At 38.5% G+C, this 7,375-nt stretch overlaps 1 pseudogene; it reads right to left on the bottom strand.

Annotated features, from left to right (window-relative positions):
- Nucleotides 1-434: 434 nt before the first annotated feature.
- LOC101649808 lies at nt 435-1,254 on the bottom strand (annotated as a pseudogene).
- Between the last annotated feature and the right edge of the window lie 6,121 nt (nt 1,255-7,375).

Genomic DNA, 7,375 nt, shown 5'->3' on the forward strand with positions numbered 1-7,375 from the left:
CAGAGTTCCCCAAAAGAACTGGAACTTTTTTCAAAGCTATGTATTTAATTCTTTTGTCATGTTGCACTTTATACTTTGAAATATGGAAGCATATTTTAAATACTCTTAAGGCATTATTTATTTATCAAATGTTCTCTGCCAAGATTTCACATTAGCTTACAATTCGATTCAGTCTTTGTATTTCTCCACTGACAAGTGCACAGTGAGCCCTAGGGTGAACCTCTTTGCTCTCTGGATGAGCCAACTAGATGTTAATACTGCTCTGCTACAAGATAGAAAGCTCCTAACTCAAACGCATGGAAAGAGGAGTGAGACTTCTGCAAAGTGCACTTGAAGAGGAGGTGCTTTCTGCTTATGAAAAGAAACCAGTTTGTCCTCTAAGAATCATAAAAGGGAGTATTTCACACTGAAGCACATGATTTGGAGTGAAGAATTCAGATGGTGCTCTGCTGGCCCAGGCTGTTAATACTCTTCTTGCTCTCCTGCGGGCCCCCTTCATCTGGTATCACTGTGGAGTAGAGAGTGTCCACAATCCTCTGCAGCACCGGGTCGTTTTCCCCCTCGTTCTCCTGGCACATCAGCTCAATCTTCCTCAGCTTCCCAAAGTAGAACTCTCTCGCCTTCTCCAGATCTCCATCGGTGAGCTTCAGCACGGTGACCCGCTGCATCAATTCGGCTGCCTCGTCACCCGCCTTGCTCACACCGTTCTTCCTCACCACGCCCGGGCCGGCGTTAGCAGGAGCAGCAGTTCTCTGTGTTGCAATGGGCCTCTGTGGGGCTGCACTGCTAGTGCTCAGAGGTTTCTCCGGTTTATTCAGAGTCGGAGCAACAAGCCAAGGGGCCACCGCCGTTTTCTGACCTTGTCTGGCAGCTACAGGGTCACAGCCTTTGCCATCGTAGTTTGCATCAAAAAACTTCTTGAACCACTGAGCAAATTCAAAATTGTCCTGACACTTCCCTTTTACTAATTTGTCGACGGGAATGATTTTGTCAACACCCATCCTCTTAAAACCTGCCTGTAGTATTTTGAAGTTCTGAATGTATTCGTGTTCTAGCTTAGCTTAGAATTTCACTTTCTTCAAGGCAATGGAGCCCGGAAACAGCATGTCCATAAATTGACAATAAGCAGCCCCCTGAGCACAACTGTTCGATCTTTGTTAGATTCAACTGCAGGGACTCATTGATCCAAGCCAGCATGTCATGTCGACTCAGGTTGTTACTGATGACTGACGTCAAGTATACATTCGCTGCCATCTTCAGCTCTCAACTGAACCTCGCCCAGTGCCCGTACCCGGCTCCAGTTCTGTCTTTGTTTCGTTCAAACCGTTCTGCCGTATTTAACTTTTTTAACAAAATAATCTTATCACCTTCAAAGTACTCTCCATTACACTTAACATATGTGTCAAATCTATGATTCCATTCCTGGAAACGTTTTTCAAACTCACCTGTTTGGATGGCTAACAGCACCTCCCTTGTTTTTTTCTTCACCTCTTCTAGTTGTCAAATCGCTGTCCTTCCATGTCTCTTTACATTCCTGGAAACAAAGAGAAGTCAAACAGAGCACGGTCAGGTGAGTAAGGTGCATGAGGCACGAGAGGTATCCTTTTTTTTTCTCCCCCAAACTGGCAACTGAAATGGCAGCATGAGCAGGTGCATTGTTGTGGTAGTAAAACCAGTCCCCAGTCTGCCACAAATCAGACCTTTTGTTACACTGTGCTATGCTATCTTTTCAGAACCTCTAAATATAAAGCTTCTTGAATGGTCTGCGAAGTTGATGATGTCCAGAATGAGGTATGTCATCAATCAACGTTTCACCTCTTTTGAAACAAGAAAGTCACTCATACACTTGAGTGTTTCCTATAGCGCACTCCTTGTAGGTTGTGTGCAACATCACAACAGTTTCTGCAGCATTTTCCCCCCGAGCAGGAAACAAAATTTCACAGCCATATACTGTTCTTTTAAATCAGGATCACATAAAATGAGATTCAAGTAAAACTGCTTTCAAAAAAAATATTCACTGTAACCAAAGTAGAGTTTTCCCAGGTGACGCCACCGGGTACACTAACCCAGAGTGAGTTGCTTGATGCTAGCTTAGTGGGGAAAATGCATACTATGAATGCTCTGTTCTGCCCACCACAATTTCAGTGCTTTGGCGGGGGGAGGGGGGGGCGGAAGGTACCACTTCATAGATAACATAATGATTATTATAGAAAATGATCCATTTTTCTTGGATCCAGAGTCAATGCTTACTGACACAGCAGTCAAGAAATCGGAGGGAAAATTGCTTTGGACAAATCTTATATGAGATATATTTTCAAAGTGCTAAAGATGTCACTTTTAAGATTAAGGGGCACCTGACATCAGCCATGGTATTTTCAATGGCATCATATCCATGTGCAAGCCGGATTGTTAGTAAGGATGATCAGAGAAGAACTGACACATGTGAATTGTGGTGTTGGTGAAGAAATACTGTAGCTTGCCATAAGAAGAAGCAAGTCTGTTGTGGAGGAGGGATAGCTAGAATGCTTCTTAGAAGGGAGGATGGGGAACTGCCTCGTTTATTTTCGATATTTTATCAGGAAAGCTCAGTCCCTGGAGAAGCACTAAAATAGAGTCAATGAAAAAGAGAAGACATCTTAAAGAAATGGATTGACACAGTGTTGCAGCCGTGGGCTCAGGAATAGCAACAAATGTGAGGATGGACACGTGGCTGGACGGTGTTCTGTTAGTCTGTTCTCCATAGTGGTGCATACCAGTCAACAATGCCCCGTTCTCGTTTGGGAGGAGGTTGCTGGACCTGGACACCTTTCCTCCTGCTGTATATAGATAGGGTTGCTATGAGTCAGAGTAGACACGGTGCTGTAGCACAAGTTGGTCTCTGTGGGTCAGAGCCGACTAGATGACACCTAACAACACTAACAGTCAGACCCACGCCCCATTGAAGCATTGGGTTTCCTGCCATACAGCACACATGGCAAAGTAGGGGGAAAAGTTAAAGGAAACTGAGTGAGGAGAGTATTTTTAATGCTATTTCACGAGAACAGTGCTTCATCGTGGTCATGCTGACTAGTTATGCTTCTCATGATCTACTCAATAACTTCATATTACATCTATGAAAAAAATGTCCCACCCATTAGCCAGGCTTGAGAAATTTATTAACCTCTACCTTATATAAGCAGCAGTGTTGCTTACTCAGCGATTAAGTATTTGACTGCAAACAGGGAGATTGTTGGAATCTACCATTGCTCTTTGGGAGACTGATGTCACAGGCTGCTACCATAAAGGTTTATGGCCTTGAACCCTAAGGAACAGTTCTGCTCTGTCCTTTAGGGTCACCCTCACTCAACATTGAGGGGAAGGCAATAAACTTGTAAAGAGTTGTACAAAATGTAGTTTAATTCCCTAAAGTTTTTACAGACACTTTATAGATAGGTAAGAATTAGTAAGTAGAAAATATATTAAATATCTATATATCCTCTAGCGCAGCATTGGTGACCAATCATGAACTGCTAAACCACTAATCCAAATGTTCGCAATTGGAACCCACTAGGTTCTATTTGGGAGAAAGATCTGGTGTTCTGCCCCAGTAAAGACTGCAGTCTAGGAAATCCTATGGTATTATTTTACACTGTGATTATAAAGACTTGACTATGATTCAGAATCAATTACATTTCACACAACATCTTTGGTTTATCACTAATTAACATAATTTGCTGTTCGTATTGTTTTATGAATGGATATCTCTTGATAACAAAATGTATATTTATCACATTTTATATATATTTATATCACATTTTTATATTTATAAATGTATATTTATCACATTCAATGAGGTATTAATAAATTGTGTTGTTGTGACAAAGTTTAGATAACTATATCTTGACTTGCAGACAATTTACAATAGAGTACAACAAATCTTTGTATAGGATATTTTCCCAGTAAAACTTTACATATATTTAAGCACTTTGTACTTGTCTATAGATCCCATAAATGTTTTCTATATCTAAGAAACCAGTTTCTTTCCACTTATTTGAACTTATTTTCTATAATATACTTTTAGATTTGACCCTAGTGATTTTTTCTAATTATAAAGCATTATTGTCTGTTTTATTATATGACACAGTTTAGAAGAGGAAACTGTAAATATAAACTCCTAAGAAAATATATTGAAACATTAAATTTTAATAGAAAAATATATATACCCTATGTACAACAGAAAAAATCCACTGCACAGTCCTGAGTGATCCTCAAAATTATTCTTATACTTATACTTGAGCTAATTGTTTTAGGCTGTATGCTAGTTCATCTTGATGAAAAACTTTCTTTTTTCTTTTTTCGCTGCCCCTCTACTTTACCAAGCAAGATGTCTCCCTCCGGGAGTTATCGCTCTTGAAAACGTGTCCAAAGTATATGCGACGAAGTCTCATCACTTTTGACTCTAAGGCTCAATCTGCTTGTACTTCTGTCAAGACAGATGTGTTAGCTATTTTTCAGTCCATGATAATTTCAATATTTTTCACCTGCACCATAATTGAAATGCATGGATTTATCTTTGGTTTCCCTTATTCAGTGTCCAAATTTCACATGCATATTAATGAGGTCCTTGAAAATACCCTAGTATGTGTCAGGTGCACCTTAGTCTTTAAAGTACTATCTTTGCTTTACAACATTTTCAAGAGGTTGTGTGCAGCAGACTTACCCACTGCAAGGCATCATTTTATGTCTTGACGGCTGCTTCCATGAACATTGCCTGTGGTTCCTAGCAAAACAAAATATTTGGCAACTTCAGTCTTTTCTCTCTTTATCATGATGTCACCCACGGGTCTAGTTGTGAGGATTTTGGTCTTCTTCATGTTGGGTTATAATACATACTGAAGGCTATAATCCTTGATCGTCATCAACAAGTGCTTCAAGTCCTCCTCACATTCAACAAATAAACTATGAATTGTTTTAAGAATGGGAATTCCAGAACACTTCACTGTGCTCATGTGTAAAAGAAATCAAGAGACAAGTGTACAAACACAACAAGGGAATAGTGCATGGTTGAGAATTCGGAGAGGCGTGCATCTGGCGGTGTTCTCCCACGACACTTAGTCAATCTGCATGCTGAGTACATCATCAGAGAAGCTGGATTGTATAAAGTAGACCGTGGCATCGGGATTGGGAGAAAGCTTATTAACATCCTATGCTATGCACATGGCCCAACCGTGCTTACTCTTCTGAGGACCTTTCACAACGTTTGTGAACCAATGCCATTGTATGATAGTGGCATTTTCCCACAAGTTTTTGATGCCTCCTCATATATATAATTAATAATAATGCAACAACTCAATCTTAGTGCTTTTATCTGAGACTTATTGTTTGGGGTGCGGTGGCTGGTAAATAACTAGTTGAATATAGATTTTATCTACTAATACAAAGAAAATTGTAATGTATTAGGGACATGTATTTTCCAGAAGGATAAATGAAAGCAAGATAAGAGTCTTAATTAAAGTTCAAGGAAAGTTTTAATGGATTTAAGGTTAGAACTGTTTCTAGAAAGCATTACTTTTGGGGGAGTTTTAGAAGAAAGCATGGTAAAGAATATTAAATTTTATAATTATAGGTCCCTGAGGTAGGGTTTCACTTATTAAAAGAAAAGTGAGAACCATCATTTATGCTACATTTTTTCTTCTTCTTTCATCCTTCTAGACAGACAGATAAACTAAATCTTGGAGGAATATGATAAGCGAAGCCAAATCTTAATGTGAACACTGCTTATTGTGATCACACAAAAATCAGGATCCATTTTATGTTTCATTTCTTTAGTAGATTAAATGGAAATTTAATTTAAAAACAATATTGTATAATATATTAATTTACAGCTTCTAGTCTTTCAGTTGATATTTTCTAGTTAATTTAATTTTCCATCTGAACTTTCACAATAGTGTATGTACAACATACATGTTGCCATATCAGCCTTTTAAACCTAGATTGTATCTGGTATTACTAGAGGAAGATTTATCTATAATTTTTTCTGCTACTATTCTTTATCAAATAACTATATAATCATTAAATTTTTTCAATGTTGTCTATCATAACTTGAGCAAAGCAAAGACTACAAAAATATATTTTATTTTTGTAATAGTCATACATAGTATTTGTATAAATTTCCTTTTCTTGAAGAAGAAAGACTAAGTGAGAAATATGATTTACAAGAATAAACAGTCAATTGAACTTGTCACTTGAAAGAGCTAGCCAAATAAATTTACTTATCTTGCAATGCATCATAACTTATCTGTAATCCTATTGACAAAGCATATTTTCTGTAAGTAGATGAAAGCTAAAGACCCACAGTCTATAATAAGGTAGATAGACAAACACTATTTGTTATAGTAGGAGATATGATGTTGTATCTGGGCTGTTCTTTAAAGGGTATATTGCTGGTTATGGAGAGATTGTCTTTGATAATATGACATATTAGACGATGATAATGTGTCATTAATAACTATGGTTGCTATATAATCTCCTGTCAACTTGAGGGTATTAAGAGTGAAGGAGTGGAGTCTAGCCCATCAATCAGGTCCCCATCTGGTGATGCCTCCTTGTGGGCGTGGCCTTCTCATGAGGATTCTGGAAGACTTGCTGAGACCTGTGAGGATCTCCTCTCACAGCTTCAACTTCCTGTTGAGGAGCCACACTTAGAGAACTGGAGGGGCCATGTGGAGACCCATGCGAGCGCAGAGATGCTTCCACCACAACTGGATCGACAAGACTTCTCACCCACTAGCCTGTGATCTTTTTGCATTCAGCATCATTGTGAGTCACTGTTTGAGTCTAAAGAAGGTTTCATGGACTAGTATTGGCTTACAGACTTGATCTGATTGGACTGGGTTTTTTCTAAATATACAATTGCTCTTTGATAGAAAGCTCTCTCTTACACACATATGAAAGTCTCTGGATTTGTTTTTCTAGTCAACTCAGTCTAATATAAAATCTCAGTAAATGTAAGGAGACTTTATCAGATATACGTGTCTAAAAAGAACAAAGACCAAATTCAAGACCATCAAGTTGATTTCAACCCATGGTGACCCTAAAGGACTGAGTACAACTGTCCCTATGAGTTTCCAAAACCATACATATTTATGACAGTAAAAATCTTCATCTTTCTCACAAAGAGTAGCTGATGGTTTTGAACCATTGACCCTGTGTAACTCACAACTCTGCCAGAGCTCCTTGATATATATAACTAGGCTGTCAATAATTTAGTCAAGTGGAATCTACAGGTTACATCTCATCTGCATTAATTTGTAAAATGTTACAAATTGTTAACTACAAAGAACTAAATATTCATAAGTTTCATCTCCCTCAAAGTCTTCCTGACTTAAAATTTCTC

This window comes from Echinops telfairi, unplaced genomic scaffold (assembly GCF_000313985.2).
Source record: "Echinops telfairi isolate 266 unplaced genomic scaffold, ASM31398v2 ScPeMD7_3533;HRSCAF=4204_0, whole genome shotgun sequence".
NCBI lineage: Eukaryota > Metazoa > Chordata > Mammalia > Afrosoricida > Tenrecidae > Echinops > Echinops telfairi.